A 22,032-nucleotide genomic window follows, 5' to 3' on the forward strand; every position below is an offset into this window, starting at 1 on the left:
CTTTATGCACAGAGAGCCTTAAAAAAGATAATAAAACAGCACCTATTTCTTAACTGGAGAAGATAGTGCTGTGAGGGCAAAAAAAAACCCCAAGAAACAAAACATCCTTTGCCTATGATGGCTGGTTTTGTGGGGCAGGAGGAAGGCTGTATTAACTGACAGTTTCTCAAGACCTTGGAAGTGGGGGGTTCAAGTCAAGTTCTAGCTCCTGGAATGTGGGAGACGTCTGTTTCCTCACGGTTCCCAAGACAAAGGGGTGCACATTCTTGATGTTTACCTGAGGAGATTGAATGCCAGCGCCGGGGGTCACACAGCCGTGCGAGCGAGCAGCTGTCGCCTGGCTGGAGGAGCTGATGCGGGACTGGATGGAGCGGGACTCAGGCGGAGACCAACCGTCGTGCGGTGTCTGTAACCGCTTTGCTCCCAAAGGCGCACTGAGGTCCTCTGCTCCTGCCTTCGTCCCACACCAGGGAAGTTTAATGCCTGTCCTGATGCAGGTTTGTTTGCCGTCTTTCATAGGTTTAGCTATTTGGATTAACAAGGGAAAAAAAATGGTACAAATAGCTTTTTGCTTCTTTCAAAATCTAAGAAGCTGAATAACATTCTTGAAGAGTTAAAATGTTCCAGTGCATTCACAGCAGAAAATGTGGAGCTTTGCCATTTGCTGGAAATGAGATCATGCAGACTATTAAGACGTGTTTCCCAAATAGCTAGTAACTTCACGACACACGGCTTCCAGTGATCTCCTGCAGAACAAGACTACTCTTAGCGCAGCTGTGAGTTTTATTTAGGGGACGAGAGTAGTTGTTCTGGCTATCATTAGATATGATTATCACATTTATTCTGGTATTTTTGTTACTTCATTGAAATACCAAAAAATTCTCCAGAAATATTCAGAGCAGAGTAATGACATCTCTGATATATGTCTACCCACCAGCCAACAAATATTTGTTGAGAGTTTATTATGAGATGAACAGGACCGGGATGTTTAAAGACCTTGGGGATGGGTAACATATGCTACTTAGCTTTTTAGGCAGAATGGATTTACTACAGGAATTAGATGCTTGTAGAAGGGTTGAACTGGTGAAAACATAGGGCTCCAGACTGAGCCTCCAGAATCTGCCACTAGAAAATATCCCAGAGCTGCTGGGAAAGTTCCCCGAACAGCCCCCGAGCAGGGATGTGTGTCCCTTGGTCATCTGAGTGCAACGGGACGTTGGTGTCTGGGTTTGCCCCACTGCTGTGGATTTGAGGGTTTGTTACCCACGCAACCTAGAGCGACTCCGGGAAGTCGCAGGGCAACCACTGAGTGTAAAAGTAAGTCTGCTCTTGGGCCTGATGTTGAAACCTAGGCCAGAATAAAGGTTTTCTCTTCTCACGCGTGGGTACATACCATTTTATTAATAAGTGCAATTATTTTAATAAACAATATTTCCTCTACAAAGAAATCTGAGGCTTAGTTTAAAGGCAAAGATAGCTCATTAACGAAGATAGTATCTCCCAGCACAAGCATATTATTAAATTATGAATAAGGTTATGATGGTGTTTTGTGGTGAGTCACGTTGCTGAAATTACAGTACGTCTGGTGCCTTCTCTGTTTCAGCTTCTTGAGCATCTCTGCTGGGCGGCTCCGGTTCTGTTTTGTTGTTGCAGATTGTTCTTTACAGGTTTTAATTAGCTTTAAATTGGAAAAAGAACATTTTGGTGTTCTGTGATTAAAGCTGTCAAAATAATATTAATGAAGAATATACTTCATTTGCACTCACATGGAAATTTATGATTTCACTCATCTAATCTGTAAATAGTTGTTTTTCCCCCTCTGTCACTCTCTAATTATTTTGCACAAATTTTTCTCACACGGGTAGTGATTATGACAGGCCACTGGCAAGTTTATTTGGTATCTTTACTGCATGTTTTGCAATGGACTTTCCTTCCAATTGTATTAATTTATTTGGAGTAATAAGAATATATCAGCAACTCTACCATCTCCTACCAAGTCTGCATTAGCCGGGAGGTTATTATGTCATGTAAATTATGAAATATAACACCTAATCATGTCTTTACTGAGGAGTTACTGCTAAAGATCAGGGCACAGTTTTGACGAAGGGGAACCTGGGTCACGAGATAAAAAATTCTTCTTCCTGTCTTGTAAGGCCGTCCCGTGAGGTCAGCAGCTGGTTATCCTTGGTGTCAGGACGTGTCAGCCTGGGAATGTGCCCCGTGTTTGCTCTCCCTCCTTCTCTGCCTCACTCAGCCTTGCTGTCATCCCCACTCCCCCATAATTTCCTTGCACAATGTATCAGTAGCATATAAACTTGTGTGCTTCCTGGGAAAACGGGCCAAAAGCTGGTATCAGGATTGGTCCCAGGAAGGAGAGCGTCAGAATGGGATTCAAAAGCTGGGTTACGCAATGGTGAATTTGATGGCTGGGATGTGGGGTGCCCAGATTTTGGTCAAACATTGTTATAAGTGTGTCTGTGAGGGAGGGTGTTTTTGGATGAGATTAACGTTTGAAAGGGTGGGCTGTGTAAAGCAGATTGCCCTCCCCAATATGGGTGGGCCTCGTCCAATCCATTGAATAAAAATCTATTTGTGTAAAACAAAAAGGCCCACTGTCCTTCAAGGGAGCTCCTCCTGACCGGCCTTCTAGCCGGGACATCAGTTTTACCTGCCTTCAGACTAGAGACGAGACATTGGCCCTTCGTGGACAACACCCCTGCTGACATTTGGGCTGGGACCATCCCATCAGCTCGCTGACTGCAGATCTGGGGACTAGTCAGAGTCCACAAACATATAAACATAAATATATACAGAACTTTAAGAGTAAATGTTCTAAGTTGATTCTGGGGTTTCTGGAATTGAGCATCTAATCCAATTAGACTTATAGACACCAGTGGCTGTTTCTATAGCATGATCTGGCAACAGAGACACACAAAATACCACTCATCAAACCTGTGCTGCATGGTCCTCAGAATAACAGAGTGGAATGAGACTCCTTCGCTGATGCGTGCGATGCAAAGATGAGGTGACTGAAGAGGGGGTGAACAGGCAGGATGAAGGAAATACGGCTGGAAAAGCTGTGGAAGATTCAGGAGGTGGTGGTGATGACAAAGTCTAAGACATGCCCAGTGTAACACAATCCAGCTAGTTTAATTTCAAATATTGTTTCCAAGTTTGCAGAAAAAGAGAAAACATTCAAAAGAACTTCAGCAAATTTCATCCAGAAAACCATCAAGTCACAGACTAAGAGAATCTTCGAGAAAAGCTACCCTTGTGACTATCATGAGAAAATACGTCGCTAGCCTGAAAGCCCTGAGGGGAAAATGAAGTTCAACAAAAGTGCAAAATAAGACAAAAATAAGTATATCTTTGATGCCAATTTGTTTTAAAGTAAAAATAATGTAATCCTGGAAAAATGCCCTAATCAAACACGTGTAAGAAGTGAGGATCTTACTGAACATGTGTGTGATCCTTTTGAACTTTTTAACCAAAATAACAAGTATGAACAAAAAGTTCTGCTCATTTCCTGTCCCCACCTGGGGCTCTTCGGGACCCTGCTGGGTTCACACAGCTCACACCCCAACCTGGCGAGCGGGTGGGTGGGAGGAGAACCAGCCACTGCTCACACAGCCCCGGGGGCATCGCCTCTCCAGAACTGTATCCATCTAGCTCTCATCGATTCCGTAACCATCTGAAGTCCTTAAAATTAGATGATTTCTGTAAATTATTTGTTTTTCCCCTAAAGTTTGCAAAGGAGAGCTTGCCATGTGCAGCTCAATCTCCCCCCCCCCCCCAGCCGTGGACCCTCCACCGACACTTCCCCTCAAGCTTTAGCGAGAGCAGGTCTCTGAACGCTGAGTTGTGAAATAACTCTGGGTCCTATTTGCCTAGTTCTGAAACTTTCCCTCTAAATATAATTAGCAGGTGAAGGGCACCTGCTAATAATCTTTTTCTACATTACCAAAGTTACTAACTAGGATTAGCCTCCTAGAGTCTTCTTTTTCTTCTCTCTCCTGTTTTCTGCTGCTTCCATGTAAGTCAAGGGCTTTTTATCATGGAAAACGTATATGAAATAGCTTCCTAACAATCCTTCCAGCAGTTAACTTACACCCCTTGTCTCCATGAGTTTTCAAACACAGCTTTATCTTTAGTTCTGCTAAAGAAACAAAGATTCATTACGAGTGAAGAAGGATTTTTACTTGCAAGAAAAGACGGGAGCAAGGAGAGATAGAAGACTCTTCAAAACTGCAGAGATTTGTTGAATATATAATATTTATGTTTATAAATTAATATTTATTTAATATATACAAGTATGTGGCGGTGCATATATATTTATGTGGCTATACATAAGTACACACATACATATGCATAATCATACACACATACCTGGAATTTACTTTCATATGCAAAAGAGGTCAGGGTTTATATATTATTAAGTATATAACCTGCTTTTCCCACTCAATACATTGTGTTCCCACATCATTACATGTTTTTCCATAACCTGATTTTAATGGCCATGAAATACTTTATTGTATTGAATTTGCCATAATTTATTACACCTGCCTCCCTTAATTGGACATTTGGTCTATGTCTAACCTTTACTTTTTAAGGAAGGGTAAAAACTGATGGGATTTACAGAGATCTTTATCCATCCAGAAAGTCTGCTCTTGGAGAACATAGTATAATTTTCAAACTTTACTGCCCAAGTGGATTATAGTGGAGTGTATTTCACACCTCACTCATAAGTTTTTGAAAAATAAATAACTCTTTCGACTAACACGTGAGTGGCAGGACCTGTGAGGTCTGGTTCCCCTGGGACACGGCTGACAGAACACAGAGCTGAGTGGTTCAGAGCAATGGGCCACCCCGCAGTGAGGCAGCCGCCTCTGTGTTCCCCTGGGAGGAAATGGTACTTGCAGATGAAAAGTTTATTGCTATTCTTTTAGCATATAACTTACTAAGCATTTACAAAAGCACATGCTCTATGAAAACATTTCTAAACATAAATTATTTTACCTCATTTTTGCGAAACTCTATTATCCCCAGTGGAAACAGTTTCCGGGGAACTTACCCTCTTGGTTGAGCATCGCATGGAAGTTCTGCTGAGTGAGACGCTGAAACGGTTACTTCCGAAATTTGGTGCCGCCCTCGTGTCTGCATGAAGGTCAGCATTTTTGTTATTGCAGAGGTTTGATCCCCTAACCCTTCATCAGACTGACTGGCGGAGCTAAAACAACTCTAAAGGAGCTCAGAATGGAAGCATGTCAACAGTGCAGAGACCCTGGTCTGACTTCTCACCTCCTAAACACAGAGCCTGAGGCAGGACTCTGGACTAAGTAACTGGAGGAGGGAGTGAGGAAGAGAGAAGCCAGTGAGAAAGTGCTCTCGGCTAGAGACCAGCCTCCCGCTCATCCTGCAGCCAGTGCTGCAGGAGTGGTTCAGCCTTGAGTCAAGGTCAGTCCCTGGCAGATGGCTTCTTTAGGAATGAGGGAGGGGACAGTAAGGTCACCAGAGAGGTGGCGCTGATTCAGCAGAACAGTGAGAGCAGTGGCAACCCTGAGAGTCTGATGTAAGGAGGTATCCTCTAAGGTGTCTTTGTCAACAGGCTGGTAATTACTTAAACTGATTTCCCTCAAAGTCTGACTAATCCACTGAAATACAGACTTAAAATAATGCACAAAGTGTCCATCTCATAGAAGGGCTAAAGGTAGCTGCGGAAACAAGGAATTCCAGTCTCCCCACATTTGCATTTGTTAATTGTCATGGAAGAGTCTTTTGTGTGTCAGCAAGAACTAATTTTCTTTCTGCCACCAGCTCCTGCTGCTTTTAAGAAGATGTCAATGTTTCCCTTTCTGCTCCTTTTCAGTTCTGCAGCCTGTCCCCACCTCATCCCCACCCTCTCACTGCTTCAGTGAAAAAGGTTACCCAGGATTTTTTAAAAATGATGTTGTAGAAAAGTTTCTTAATGAAGCAAGCACTCTAACAGAAATAGACTTAATGCCTTGAGGCTTTGAGCCAAGAAGAAATGGTGAGATGTATTTCCATGGCTGGATGGTTTCTTTTTTCTTTTTTATAAAGTCAGATGTGCCAGTAGGAAATTTAAAGTGTTCCTCTTGATGTAAAAGCCTAGAGCATAAGAAGCTATTCTTACTTTTTATGCAAGCCGTTTCTTTTTCTGAGAAGTCCATAAAATCAGGCTGATAATTCACTAAATGCTCTGTTTAAATTGAAATCTTCTGCTTTAGAGAACATTATGTCCTGGAGACTAGCCTTACTTTCTCTGAGTTAAATAGCGACCCCTCCTTTATCTCTGGTATTTGTTAAGTAACAGAAATTCAACTGAGTCAATTTTAAAGATCTAATTGGCTTCATTGAACAATTCATGGTAACTCAGGTGGCATCTCAGGCAGCAGATGGAGAGGAGCTCAAGGAGCTGCAGGGAGTAGGGGCTTGTGCAGGCAGGAGGGGAGGGAGAGGAGGGAGGGGTTACCCCTTCTGGGGGATGGGGAGGACCAGCTCATTGGTGCTGACCAGAAACTTCCACGCTGACCAGTTAAAACTACATTCTGGGGGGTGGCTGAAGCTGCAGTTAGGTTAGGTACTGAGTTTCAGTTGTGATGTGGGCTTCGCACAAGTGACTCCATTTTGGGCCTGTTGTCTGTTTCTTAACATATTTTTTTTGACAACGCTGAAGTCCGGTGTCTTCAATGACCAATGAGATGTCTGAGAGTTTGACTTTTCCTCTGTGGAGGTGAGAAATGGCTCACTGATTGGGGTGCAGGTGGGAACACAGCAGCTGGGAGGGAAGAGGGGCTGACTCAGTGAGAGCAAGGACGTTGGATGCGGTCACGTTACCCATGGAAACAGAGCCAGGAACCCGTCTCTGTTGCCCACACTGAAAGCACTGAAAGGTGACATTTTTCCATTTCTGTGTCTTCAAAAACATCACGAGGTTCGATTTTTCAAAGGAAACCTGAAATAAAGTGCCTAAAATCTATGACCATAGTTCATGGGTATAACTTGGTCTCTCCTATGTTAAAAATAATTTGTAATACACAAACTAGTTTTTGGAAAATGAAGAAAAAAAATACCTCCATGTTGTGAATGGGTTGTTAACAGAGTCAATCCATTATAATATCTCACTGTAGACCACCATTCCCCCGGAAAAAAAACAGGTCATGCCAAAATGAAGACGTTCTCTAAAAACGATGTAGAAAACACATCTAGAAAATGACATGTTACATAGATAGAGATAAGATTCCAGAAGCAAAGAACAGCAAGCAGATTAGGAGACGATGCTTATGACACCTGCAGGGAATGTTAATAGCTGCCTCGATATTGGGCTTTTGTCATAGTTCAGCACATTTACTCTTACTTGCTTTTTCGTTCTACATCTGAACACAACTTTAAGGGAAGTTAGAAAGCAAACATTTTTCACTGAGCTCCATTTACCGTCCTCTGTGCACGACACCGTAGAGCTAAGACCGTTGCCTCTGTTTCTTCCCGAAGAAGGAATGAGTGTTTTTTCCTTTATCCCTGGAGCTTGTAAACTGAGTCAGCCATGTGCTTTAGAGAATGAGACATGAGACGATGTTTAAAATGTGAGCGTTTTCTCCTCAGTCACGTGGCGTTAGCTCAGAAACAGGGCTGCCCGCAGTGGGGTTCTGAAACTGACTCGTGACTGCAATTGTCTGTGCGCTCCTCATGCAGCTCTGTGCGCAGAGACTTGAGTTAGCAGCCCGAGACAGGCTGTGGTGGAAGCACTTATGTTATGGAGAGTCGGTTCTTGTCTCCTTGCGGGAAGAATTCAGAGATCAGACACAAAGATCACGAAGGCAAAGCAAGGGTTTATGAAGCGACAGTGCGCTCTCAGGAGGAGAGCGGGCGGACTCAAGTGTGCAGCTGCCCTGAGTTTCTTTGGCAAGCTGGTTACACGGGGTGTGAAAATGAATGGGTGAAATATTCGCTGGGGGGGAGAGGTTTTGAGTTGTATTTCCTGATTTCCATCCCAGCTCCACCTTCCTGAGGGGAGGAGGGATTTTTGTCCTTATTTAGCCTTGATCAGAAGTGTCATGGCCTCAGTACGTGATGGGTATTTCTCATCTGCAAGGCTAATTATATTGTAATGAGCGCATAATGAGCAAAAGGTTACATTTGGACACTGGAGATTCCCACCTTTTCTCACCTTTACTTGCCTCTCGGACAGTTGCCACCACGAAATGTGTGGTTTCCTGTCAGTCTAGAAGTTCCTGTTTTTCTTTGTCTGCCCGAGGACCCTCATTGTTTTTAGCTCACAAGATGTGTGGTCTCCTGCCACTCGGCCTATGCCCCCCTGTCTCTGCTCATATCTAGTTATCTGCTTGTTCTAACATCTGTACTACAGACATTGACAAATGCTACAAATCGGAGGTTCCCTCCCCCCAGAGGTTTACCAGCACACAACTGGCTGCAACCAGCTCCTGCTTTTAACTCTCTCTCTCCACTTAGGTGGAAATAGCCTGCTTTATACAAATAGGTGTCTATAAACCACAATCATTCTTTTTGTAAAATTCTCTCATTTCCTTTATCAGAAGCATTATTTCTTGATTTCTTTTTTTGCCCTTCCCAATCTTAGTCAGTTGGCTGCCTTTTCTTTTGGTTTCCTTTAACCTTCAATAATCTTGCTTTTTCAGACTTTAGCCACTTGTTTCCATTTAAGAGAAAGTAAAAAACAAGGGTTTCACACAAGTGGGAAACCAAGATGGCATTCTCAGAAGCTGAGACGGCAGCTGTCTTAACAGATTTGAAACAATTCTCCATCATTCTTAGATACTTCTATTCCAGTTGTGGGAATGGTGACTGTTTTGTATACACATACAATTTATATGTGCAGAGAGAGAGAGAGAGATTCATTCAATTGTGGGGATTAGCAAATTCAAAATCTAGACAACACCTTCACAGGAACTTCTAGACTGGTGCCTAGCCGAATATCTGGGTACCATGGCCAAGCTGACACTTGTAATTAACCATCACAATAGCTACTGTTAGACTTTAAAGAAATATGCTTTGCATTTTAAAATGAGTTCATTCCTTTCATAAATACATAGAAAGCAATCTTATTGTTGTGGGAAAGGAGTGATAAACTGTTTGCCTTTAAGAGAAATTGCTTTGGGATCCAGAGCCTTCCGGTTGTGGTCTTTTCTGACTTACTGTGGACTTTGCATGGATCACTTAACGTTCTGTGCCTGCGTTTGCTGATGACCCAAGGGGGCCTCAAGAATGTGGTCTGAGAAAAAATACTCCTCAGGGTTAATGGGGTCCCCTGGGTCTCTCCACACTCCTTGGAGGAAAGGGCTGCAGGAGTACAAATGATTGTTATGAGAGATCTAACACTTCCACTAAGATAGGAACGGATATTTCTGAACTTCTCCTTTGCGCATTCAAGGTAAAAGCATCTCGGAGCTACCCGAAGCGCTGTATTGCGAATAATCACTAGAGTTTTCCTTCAGCCACTGAAACACTCTTACAATTACTATCATTTTTTTCCTGGTGAAGATTCAAATCACATACTGAAAAACATACACAGGACAAGATTTTTGATTAAGAAATAATTAGCTTGACAAATGTTACCACTAAATGTCTCCTTTTGTTTCTCATCCAAAAAAAAATGTATTTTTTTTCAGATGTGGGAGAATGGTTGGAGTAAAATGTTGAATCTTAAAATTTTATATGTCTATGTAACTGACCATAAGGAAATATACTTATTGTCATGGTTAGTCTACCTGGTAACATTACTCATTTTATTATGTGCAGAATCAGATGCTGCTCCGTACTAGGACAACTGGCTGTAAGCTTATCGGAATAATTCTATAAAAACAGATGTGCATTTTCTTTTCAAATTTTCCCAAGTAACTAGGGAGATGGGGGATCTTGCATTTAGAGCCCGTATTTTCAATGTGATTACTCTAACTTCTTGTGTAGACATAACTTAGTTTCTTCTTATGATTAACATATATAGATGTAGACTTTTATTCTTCCGTGATGAGAGATTTAAAATCTCATTCTTAAACAAGTTTTTTTTAAACATTTTTTATTGATTTAAATCATTTTACAATGTTGTGTCAACTTAAACAAGTTCTTATAAGGAGCTCATATTTATCTGAAAGCCAATTCTATTTTGATCTATGACGAAGACTGTGGACAATTAATTTCTCACTGACATTAAGTACCAGCATTAACTTGGTCTTAACTATACTTCATTTTGTGTGGCCCTTGAGAGATTCAACGATCAGTTCTTAAAATGAGATCCTGAGATTTAGAAAAACGCCCTTCCGTGCTTACGAGCACTGAGGAATGTGTGAAGTCGCCTCACTGATAAAATGCTGAGCACCTTTGATGATTTTGTTTGCTCCAGGCTCACAGAACTGATGACAAAATGATTGTTTTCAGTCTTGGCAGCCAAATTCTCCTTCTAGACTAAGAAATACATACCAGACTGCAAGGCCAGCGCGTCCTGCTCTGTGGGCTTTCAACAGCTCCTCCTCTTACATTTATTCTCATCACTTTTCGGCTTCTTATGCTAACATCCTGTGTGATTCCACTCTCCAGAGCCTTACAGACCTCAGAACTTTAACATTTTTTCCCCAGGATTTAGAAGTAATTTTTATTGGAAATAAAAACTACTACAAAGTACACTCACAATGTAGAAATTAAAGCTACGGAGAAAGTGTCACAGATTTTTAACATCATTATTTTAGAGTTAAAGGAACTGAGATCAAGAAAGTTTGTAGCAGATTCCCCCAGGGACACACATTTAGTTAATATCTCATTTATTTGGACCCATATTCTGATTTTAATTAAAACTTAAAATTAATTTCTAATTAAATTTAATTAGATTTTAATATCCCACCAAGAACATAAGTAGACAGCTATTTATCAGTTACTAACCAAGAATAGTTTATCACACTATAATCTGTTTACCCTTTTCAACAAACTGTTCTTAAATTCAGTTGAAAAATGAGTGTTTAAGGGAAAATGTTAAGGAGTGTTTGGTGGAAAGGTGAGAGAAATGAGATGTTTATTGTAGAGATTTGGATCTTGTGATTGAATAAATCTCTTTAAAAATAAATCAGACCAGGGATCAAATTCCAGCCTGACAGTGGGATGTGCTTTGCTGCCTTACCCCCCAGTAAAATTGATGAAAATTACTTATTTAAAAAATCATTTAAAGACTCTGGAACTGGTCCTAAATACAAACAGAAAATGAATTCAAAAGTACCTAAAAAGGAAATGTGTTAAGAAAGGCAAGAGTCTGTGGTCTTGGAACCAGGATTGCTCCCTCCCCCTCACCTCTCATCTCAGTGAGTCAGAGACCCCATTTCGTATGCTGTAGCTGGAACACAGGCTTCCCTCTCCTCCCAGTTGCAATTTGGAGGCTTTCTTCCCAGAAAGAGTAGAATTTCAACTTCTCTGTTTATAATTCAAAACAGAAGAATATAGCTAATTGGACCCGTTTATGGATGGTCCTTTAAGAAATATGGACGATTCCCTTACTCAACCGCGTTTAGTTAGGTGTTTGCTTGGCTGAGTGCAATTTGACCTTTCACAATGGAATTGACTGAAATTCCAAATGAGACGAGCGAAACTCATAACACGTGTTGAATCTGATTCCTCTGAAAATGGGGACAATATTTAAAAAAATTGTCTGACCACTCATATCCCTCAATCCTAGATTTATATCATTTCACACAAATACTTGGATGCAAGTTTTCAGTTGATTTTCCCTAATATGATGGTGTGAACCTGAATAGAAATTTCCCTGGACACTCATTTCCTCTCACAGTGAGAGGATGGATACGCCCAATGAAAGTGGCTTTTTAACTTGTCTTATTTATCTTTTGTTGTTCTTTTTTGTCTCTTTTGTAACCAGTGGAAAACCAAAAGAGGAGTATTTTTTAAAAGGTTTGGCTCTTCCTCACCTGAACATTCCTTTCAGAGAGCAGGTCATTCTAAGAAAACAGCAGGCAGACACCTAAAATCGGGTGATAATTGCTTTCAGCTTAGTGACTCAGCCCCAGGAAGTGCTCTTTGTGTGTGGATTTTAATTTTTGATTTTTCAAGCTGGCCTAAATGCTCAGAGGTGAGCATAAGAGATCTGACAGTATGTGGCATGTGTTTGAAGCCATCTGTTTGTGTGGAATAAAAGGTGCCTCCTCAGGTGTCACTGTCATAACTGTTGACAGGCAGGGAGGCATCTGCCCTCCCCAGGCATCTCCTGTCGTTGCGTTTTCCATCAGAGCCTCCGTTCAGCAGATGATCCAACTAATGTCAGGACGGAGGGCTTGACAGTTGCCAGCACAGGTGTGCTGCAGCCATTCTTCTTTCGTTTTTATTTTTCCTTCTATCTAAACACAGAGGAAGAGTGTTTTCAATCACAGGTAAAAGAATCTGCGAGACTATGTCTGATGTCTTTTGGAAAAATAAAGCTTGGGAAACAATAAAGGAAAGTACTTTATTTTGTAAGGCAAATACTTAATCACAGCTTTATTATATTTCTAAAATAATTATTGGCTAATCAGTTTAATGATAAACATGTACTAAATACATGTTGTTCAGCAAAGGAATGCTGTACCGTGTATGTCTCATAATACATCTGTTGCATCACCCACTGCGATATCACTGTACCAAAAAATTGTGATTTAGGGTTTATATGCCAGTCATCCAGCTAGATTGTAAATTCTTGAAGACAAGGAATGCCTTCCTCACCTCACATCTGCCATTAGTTGCTCAAAATAATCTATCAGTAAGTATTTGTTGAATGCATGGATGTGTTCATGAACTAATTAAGCACCATAAAATATTATTAAGCTGGGTGATTTTGTGTGCACTCACCAGGATATGTATGTGATGCACAATGAATTCAGGATTTCAATAAATCTAATTTCTATCAGGTGATGATTCATTAGAAGTCATTTCTAATGTTATCCATCTTGGGTAATAAAATTTCAAGGTCTCATTGTGCAAAAAAATAAAGTTACAAATTTTCTCCACATGCCCCCGAAACTGTGTTACCAAGGCTACATAAAAAACTAAACTGCACACTTGATGTCTCTTACACTTCTCCTTTGACTCCCTCCTGCCAAGTATTTGATGCGAGAGCTCCGTTTTGTCACCAAATGGTATCTGTTACCCTGAGCAGGAGTTAATGATATACTAACCAGATTAAGGCCATCTTCCCAGGGAGGGATGGGAATTTCATGGCAAGCGTCTGAACTAGACATTTTAATATCGAGAAACACATTATCAGACTGAAGCTGGAACTTTCTTCTGGTAACTCCCGCCAGGGGAAGGGCCAGCAAGGCTGCTCTGCAGGTGCAAAGTCGGAGGGAAAACAGCAACAAAGCATCGCTTCAAAATTCCCGTTTTAATGGCTGGATTCTGCCATTAATGGCTTTCATCGCATGGAGAAGTAAATACAATGATCGCATCTCACGCAAATGCCAGGCAGCGTCGGGCCAGCAGAGTCATCATCCAAATGTATTTGCATCCACGTGACAGCAGAGCCTTGATGACTGTGAGGAGGAGCATGAATTCTAACATGCTTTCCGATGTGATGTCATTTAGTTTAGAAAATTTCTTGCTGTAATTAGGAACACTGCATTTTCTGAGCACATCACTTAGGAGACATTATCGCCTGCTTTATTATGGTGAATCCTAACAGTGGACCCAGCTGCTTTATACTCCGTCCAATACACGACGAGGAAAAGGTTTAGAATCGACTATGTTGTGTCAGATAAGGGAGCTGGAAGTGTGAGATCAGAACCTCATCAGAACCATGTGGGAGCCACTGGATCGACAGTACTTTTGCTTCCTGGGTGAAATTTACCTGTTACGTGTGTGGCTTGCAGACCGAGGAGCCCAGCCTTAAGCAGGATGGGCAGAGGCTGAGCTTCCCTTCAAACCTCCCTCCTGGCCCCTCTGCTCTGATGGTCATGAATTCAGATAGAACATGCTACTGAGAGCCCTCCAGTGGGCAAGCAATTTCTGGACTGAATTGAGTTTGGCCCTTGAAGATGTACAATATTTATCTCAGATCTGAGACATTTTCAGTAGGAAAAACTGTTAAGTATTGAGACTGATATTCAAATCAGGTCACACAACCTGGTCCCCTTGAGAAGACCCCATCTTGAGATGAGAGGGGTGTGGCGCTACACAGTAACGGGGTGGGGGGATGCAGATGAGCATGGGGCACACTTTTTGTCTGAGGTAGACTCTGCTGTGCACCAGCCCCCTGCTGTTGCCTCAGGAACAGTGACACAGCTACGCCCTTCGTCAGAGGCTCGAATCCTCAGTCTGGAGCAAGAGAGCTGCTTTTTAATGAACCAATTTCCACAAAGTTATGAAATATATTGCATAAAACTATTATTTTAATAATATACTTAATAAGATAATCGCTTGCCTGTGACTTGGAAAGAAGCAATTTTTCTGACAGTGTCTTCTACACTGACTCACCCTTTAAAAGATATTGGGGCCAAGGTTTAGGACCATCTTGTCTGTTTTCAGGGATTGATTTATGGGAGCAGCCTTCTGAGAGCTACTCTGCTGTGCGTGGAGTTTGAAGGAAACATTTAGACAGATCCCTCCTACCGAGCATCTCTCTCTGCTTAACTAAGAGGCCATAGTGAGTACCAGAAATAATGAACTTAAAAAAAGTGTTTTTTTCAGGGAGACAAATACAATAATGAGGTCTTACTTAATTATGTGGTAGGCAACCCACCTGCCTCACTCATAGTTATTTTCCTGTATTTTCACAGCCTCTTGCTAATGAGAATATTGTCTTTCTTGACCATTACAAACACTTTGCAGGCCCACGCTGTTCATTTTATACAATATTCTAATAGATTAGAGAAATCGGCCATAAATGAGGTTCCGGGACGCCAAGAGGAACTTGGGGACGAGGGCTCCTGGCCCGGCCCCGTGCTTTGTGCCAGCTGGCCCTGGGCGCGCTCTGTGTGCGCCTCTGAGCAGAGTGCGCGTGTCGGGAGAACGCTTGTTCCCAGGATGGCATTTTCGTCCACTCAAAGTAAAAACAACCATCATTTTTGTTCCATCATTCCCAGATATCCCGAGCATTTTGAAGGTGATTTCCTTGACAGTGCGGTTCCTTTCGGTTAAATGTGCACTAAATTTATCACAAACTATAGGAAGATACTGCAGCAAATGACCACAAGTGTCCTTGACTGAGAAGCTACTTCCATGCCTCCCCTATTAGGTTTTATAAATCAGAGAGGAAAAACTTACCACCATCTTTTGCAGTTTATCGTATTAGCTAATTCAGTATTCCTGAAGTGCTTAAATCAGCTCATCTGCTCATTGCCTTTTTCCACTGATGCTCATGACTCACCTTGAACCTCGGTGCACCTCAATCAGGCCTCCAGCCAGCCTCCTGGAACATTAGTGATGGATGGACGAGGGTACCGTACGGATCTGCCTCACTTCCAACTACACATTCTTCTCTGCTCATTTTTCATTCTTCTGTATTTTGCTATTACCACCCACGGCTAGAGAAAGGTCAAGTTAGAAGCAAACAGGACTTGAAGGCAGGTATTCAAAACCTGAACACATTTTAAATGAACACGATGAGTTTGTTTTTCTATGTTGATTCACATTCTTAGGACAATTTGTATGAAAATATATCCATTACATTTGAATTTCAGGTGAGACATCATTGCAGGACCAGAGAGGAAACAATTTTAAATCTGGGTCAGTGGGGAGGTGAAAAGGGTTCAAATGAAAATTATTCTCTGATTGAAAATTAGATTAGGGTTTCGTCTGGAAAAACATTAGCATTTAGCATTGGGTATTAAGCTGATCAGACAAAGTACAGGTTGTCAGATAAAATACAGAATGTCTAGTTAAATTTGAATTTTAGATAATTGTTTCGTATCAATATGTCACAAATATTGCATGGGACACACTCATACTTTCAACTGTTGTTCATTTGAAAATCATATGTATCTGGATATGCTGGTATTTTATTTGCTAACTCTGACAACCCAATTAACATATGAGATTTAGGCAGAAAAAGGAAAAGGTCGAAACTGAATTCAAGGACTTAAATTTTTTTTGTGGTTGCTCAATAAATATTTGGTGAATGAATTAACATATTTAAAATGTGCAAGAGATGCTCTGAACTTCAGAGGAAAGAGGAGGAGCATTTAAAGCTCTCAGGACACAGGCTGGAGGAGAAATGGTTTCTGTCTCTTTAAAGGTTACTCAGATAGGCTTTACTCCCAGGGTTTCTAAAATTGGGACCACGCTCCTCTCCACGGAGAGAGTTGAAGAGTCACCTTCTCGAGAAGCAATGGGTGATAAGCATAAAATAGAAAATATGTAACAGAAATAAGCCTGAAAGATGTGATGCCTCATGCTGAGCGGAGAAAATCACCGAGAGGAGTCTGCTAAAATGATTCAAGCTCCAGGAAGCAGACGAGACACGACTTCCTTTGGTAAAAGCCACTGACCTGTTAGACCTCTGGCCTCCACCTTGTCACTGAGACCCCCGGTGCTGAGCGGGTCAAGCAGATCCACAGGTGCGCAGAGACACGGGAGGGCACAGGCGTTGGGCTGCAAAATAACACCAAAAAGGCGAAGCTCGCTCCTAGAGCATCAAGCCTGGACGACAGGGCAAAAAACGGCCAGGTAAGGAGTGGGACTGACCAGCCATCACACTGTCCCTGGAACATCTATTTAAAAAAAAAAAAAAGTGCTGAATTCAAGATTCCATGTTATTCTGCTTCAGAGTTCAGGCCAGCAGTGTCCAGTCACCCTGGATGCTGATGGAGGATGTGGGCACGGCCACCGGGTCCTGCGGGGCAGTTGTCTGATTCCACCTGTAACTCCAGGGGTTGCTCAGATATGGCAGCTGGCTTCCCTCTGCCCTCGCCTAGACCCTAAGAGGCATTACTGGCTTTTCCAAAAGTGACTGGTGCTCTTGCCACCCAAGGAGAGAGCCCACGAAAGAAAGTCATTTCTCTCTGGTTCCATGTCTACTCTTAACACGAGGGTTTTGTCACTGTGGGTCCAGCAAGGAAGCCGTACTGAGCAAAATGCTGCAAGGTAACAAATTCACATCCTTAGCAGAATCCTTTATCATTAAAAATTAAAAATACCAGGGGCCCCAATCAACAGTTAGGTACTGCTTGAAGAAGAGGTAGATGGCGTTGAACATCCCCTAGTTTTAAAGTGTCGGTTGAAGGGCTCTGGAGAAAGTGAGCTATTTCATTCAGTCCTGTGTTTGCTGCTACCCACTTAAGAAACATTAGCGTCAATAAATCATAGTAAAATCTCCAGCCATCTCCCTCTGAAAAGCTCTCTTCTGAGAACAGAAGTCCACAGAGAGATGATCACAGAGCGGTAGGTGAAGTGGACTTTACGGGCGAGCCCTCTGGGGATCAGGATTAATGAGAGCAGCGGTGATCCTAATAGTGATAATGGCAGGTAGCACTTACGGAGCACTGATAATTGGAGTCTGTCAATCAAGACCTCAACTGCGCCGCAGTGCAGTTACTTATCACTCCTGTTCACCTGAGAGAAAAAGGGCTGATGGCAAGGAAGCGCTTCACCTGACAGCGGCTGGCCTTGTCCCCGAGTTTGCACCATGACCTTTGCAACCAGGCTGATGGTGGCCACCGTTCCCCTTCATGCAAAAGATGAAAGAAATGCCAAAGAGACTCTTCAAAATGCTCATTGTCTGGTCCACGCTGATGCTTAATTAGGAAATATTTTTCAAGATTTTTAAAGTCAATAACCAGTTCATGGAAAAAAAAAAAGAAAGAAAACTTATTTTGACTTATAGCTCATTACATGTAAGAATAGACTGGAATAAAAGCTAACTTTGTGGACATTGAGGCTGCTTTCTGCTTAAAAACAAAGCAAAGCAAAGCAAAGCAAAAGCCGTCAGAACAGCAGGGAATTGTGGGCAGGCTGCAGGCGAGTGGGGCCCGGAGAGAACGAAGCAGCTGAAGCTCACGGACTCGTGTGGGGATGCGGATGAGAAGGTCTGTCTTTAGAGACCCGAGCGGAAGTGCCACCTCCCCAACCCGGGGACCTTGAGGGTAAAACGCTTACATGGGAGCCTCCACACTTCCCAAATCGGCACGGATTCCAATGCAAAATCCTCTTGTTCATTAAAAATTGAAGGCAAAGTGTTAGTCTGCAGGCAGCTATGATTCTCACAGCGTCACACAGCCTTTACAAAGAGTACGCCCTGACAACCGCATCTCTGGGGTGCACGTGAGTCATCTGTTCTCCGCCGATGCCAAAACAAAACACATGCTGAGCGAGCCAGAGGCGCTTTTTTCCCATCATTTGTCACCACGTCACAGCCCTGGGCTTGTCTGATTGAGGCACCAGGAGGGGCTGTCACCTCCACCACCAGGGTCTGTAACATGTAACTCTTACAATGGGTTGAGCTGTATGACGTAGCCAATATGACTGTTTTTTAGGTGCAGAAATGGTAATTTCTGATGGTTCAACTCAATATTTTGATTCAGTTTGCCCCCTTTTTCCCCTTGCTAATTTTGAGACAGCAGACCGTGGTTACATAAGTCAGTAAGACAGTCTCTGTCATCTTCCAAATGAGTCCCTGACACTCCCTCCCAGCCTCCCACAAGCTCTTCAAGGACACACTGCCTTGCACACACTCCCTGTGCTTGCGTTTTAGGGAATATATTTTCAGTCATTCAAAGCCACTGTAACGTTTGAGGTCCCTGTGCCTGCGGCAGGGACTGTCCATTCTGTAGAGCGTGGGCGGGCGCGGAGGCAGGGTGAGACCATGCGCCGCCCAGGGACGTGACTTAAATCTGAACCAGAGACGCACGCTGCCCCCATCAAGCCTTCTGCTGTGTCCCAGTTTAGCATCTGCTAAGGAAGGAGGCGCGCCGGCGGGTCCTGTTCCTGGAGAGTGAGCGTGTGCGCCTGGGAGCTCTTCCTCTCAGCAGCGTGGGCAGCAGCAGGAGTGAAGTGCAGGGAAGTGAGTGGGAGCCCGCATCCCAGGACCACATCATCCAGTCAAGGTGTGGGGGGGGGCGGGGGGCAGCGGGAGAGCCTGGTCCAGAAAACTGCACTTCACCGCAGGTCCGTTCTTCCGCATCACCCTATGGCCCTGCCAGGAACACCCCAGCCCTGCTTTCTCTTACCCACATGCCTCCTCTCAGCCAGATTTTTGCTGCAGTAACTTTTGGAGAGAAGCCAGTCTGCGCATCCGTAGGCAAGGCAGCCTGGGTTAGCAGCACCAGTGGACGGTCTCAGGTCTGTGTGCACAGATAAGAGGAACCCAGCCAGACCTGCTAAACTGACACAGATACCCTAAGGGACCGCCATCGTTTGGATGAGCGTTTTAAGGTTACATGAGTGAAGAGACTTTAAAACATTAACAAGGGCTCGCCCTTGATTATGTTCTGCAGAGGAAAACACGGGCTAAGTTCAACCTGGTTCAGACCCAACACCACAAGAACCCAGGAAACTCTCCTAGGAGGACTCTGTAGTTTACTGGCAAGAACAGAAACCTTCCAGAAATGGAGCAGCCTTAATGTGGGACTAGAAACATGCCAAATTGGATTTTATTTAAAAAAAATTTTGAACCTCCTTCAGCTCTCCCTCTCTGCTCTGTGCTCATCTCCGCAACCAACTTTTCTCAACAAGTAAGAGTCAGAGAATAAGCTTTCAGCTGCTCAGTTTTCCAAATTGTGAAGTGGCTTATTACATCGTGCTTGCCACTTACCCAGGACAGACACGGCGAAGACTCGCTAATACTTATAAATATCTGGAGTCTCGAGTATGAGAAGTACTTTATGAAATATTGGTGATTCCTCTGCCCCACAAGCCTTAGCTGCGAAGTCAACAGGTTTCCCCCCCTGTGTTCTAACACAGTATTATTTCTGAGGAGACATGTTTTCCCTACAGTAATTGTAAATGCCTATTACATTTATAAATAAAGTTTATTCAGCAACTTACTCTGATGTATCCCAGGCACCTCACCATAAAACAGTAGAATTTGAAAAGATCTGGACAGAAAAATGAACGCGACTCTGTGTCAGACAGAGCAAGTCTCAGATCACTCTGGAAAGAGATTAATTCATCAGTCCTCTTCTAATGCATTTTTTGTTCCAGCAAGGAGCAGACATGTCTTCTTATGTATAAAAAGTGCCCTGAAGTGCCACTGTGTAGTAGAAAGGGTGTTATTTTGTGGACATTGGGAATAGAGGAAGTAAATTGGAAAGGAGGCAAAAGTTATTATGATAGAATTTCCAAAATGGCATTACAGGCATGGCTTCTAATGCCTTATTAGAGTAAACATAGCAGGGTCCCCTAACAGGGCGAGCTCGGAGCCACTGGGTCAGATCCGGGGAATGGGAGGACCTACGGCACAGAGAGGGTGCACTGTGACCCTCTGAGGGGGGAGCACATGCCCCGAGTGTCTGTCTGTATTGCCCACACTTGAAGCCGCTGGTCGTCTCAGCTTACATGGTAGGTAGTGGAAAGTCTGGCCACAGATAACGGACAGGAGAGAACTCAGAAATCCAGCCCCTCTGCCTGCGGCTGCTCTCGAGTCCTGGGACACACTCTGCCCATTCTCTTCTCTTTCCACAAAACACACTAAAGGAGGAAATGATGGCAGCAATCAGACTGTGGAGGAAGGGCTCTCGTGTGCTCACAGCCACCTTCCCAAAGTGCTGCCCCCAGACACCTCTCCATAAGACGTTCCTTGTGTAAAGGGAGTTTGGAGACCCGGCTTTTGTCCACGTCTACCTGATCCAAAGGCATTCTCTAATTTAGCACAAGGCGCTGGGCTGCCTTCATCCGAGTGGACTGGCACAGTGCCCATGGTGTTGTGTGCCTGGTGGCGAGTGGTGCCCTGGGGTGCCCACTGCAGCCCTTCACAGCTGCCCGTCGGGGCGCACAGTGGACACACGGGCCTGAGAAACTGTCCCCAGCACACCCATTTCCGTGCACTTAACCTCATGCTTCCCAGACGTACGCAGGGGTGAGTCCACGTCTCTCCACAACACCTACGGTGACTTGTGAAACACTGACGCTGCGCTGGCCAAGCGTATTTCCTCAGGTCATGTCAAGTCCACAGACCATCAGCACGACCTCTCACGGCTGATGTCAACCTGGAGCCCTGGGCTGAGGTCACGTTCAATGTGATGTGGTGTCCTACATGGGGTCCTGGGGCATAAGAAGGACGTTCGACAAAACAGAAGGAAATCTGAATGTGGGGTATGGGCTTCAGTGAGTGAGGGCGTATCAGTATCGGTCCCTTGACTGTGATAAACACGCCACACCAAGGCAAAGTGTTGTTAATAACTGGGCGTGTGTACTGGGAATCCTCCGTATTGTATTTGCCATTTTCCTGTAACTCATAACTATTTTAATTCAAATACATGTCATTTGTGTATTTAAATAACCCAGTATAATCACAAAGCAGAGGAAAATCCCCAGTGGTCCTTCTGTTCATGCGTTGCCTTTCTCAAGGTCCTGACAGTCACCGCTCTGTTTTCAGTCTCCACAGTGTCGGTTTTTATGAGATGTCACGTAGCTGGACACTCACAGCATGTAGCCTCCTCAGACTTGCTTCTTTCATTTAAAATGTGGCATTACGATTCCTCCACTTTGTTGTGTGGATTGACAGTGTGTCCTTCTTTGTGCTCAGTGACTTCCCACCGCATCGGTTTTGCCTGTTCCCTTATTTAGTGGAGGGCGTCTTGGCTGCTGTGAATATTTGCGTGGAGATTTTTGTGTGGCCCTTTGCTCACCCGTCAGCTGGATAAACACCCAGGAGCATCGCTGCTGGATCTTAAGATTACACTACATTTACCTGTGTAAGGACCGACTGCCCTCGGGGCTGGGCAGGCCCCCGCCAGTGGACGGAAGCTCCTATTGCTGCCCGTCCTCTCCGGCAACTGATATTCCCAGCTGTTTTGATTTTAGTCATTCTAATAGGAGTGTAGTGTATTTCACAGCGCTTTTCATCCAGACTTTTTGTGAGAA

At 43.6% G+C, this 22,032-nt stretch overlaps 1 long non-coding RNA gene across 1 annotated transcript; it reads right to left on the reverse strand.

Annotated features, from left to right (window-relative positions):
* Positions 1–1,381: 1,381 nt before the first annotated feature.
* LOC116149500 (uncharacterized) lies at positions 1,382–5,431 on the reverse strand. Its single transcript, XR_004133085.2, has 3 exons — positions 5,072–5,431; positions 2,953–3,077; positions 1,382–1,678 (listed from the first exon to the last, which is right to left on the reverse strand). It is a non-coding gene; the product is annotated as an uncharacterized LOC116149500 (long non-coding RNA).
* Between the last annotated feature and the right edge of the window lie 16,601 nt (positions 5,432–22,032).

Source organism: Camelus dromedarius, chromosome 33 (genome assembly GCF_036321535.1).
Source record: "Camelus dromedarius isolate mCamDro1 chromosome 33, mCamDro1.pat, whole genome shotgun sequence".
NCBI lineage: Eukaryota > Metazoa > Chordata > Mammalia > Artiodactyla > Camelidae > Camelus > Camelus dromedarius.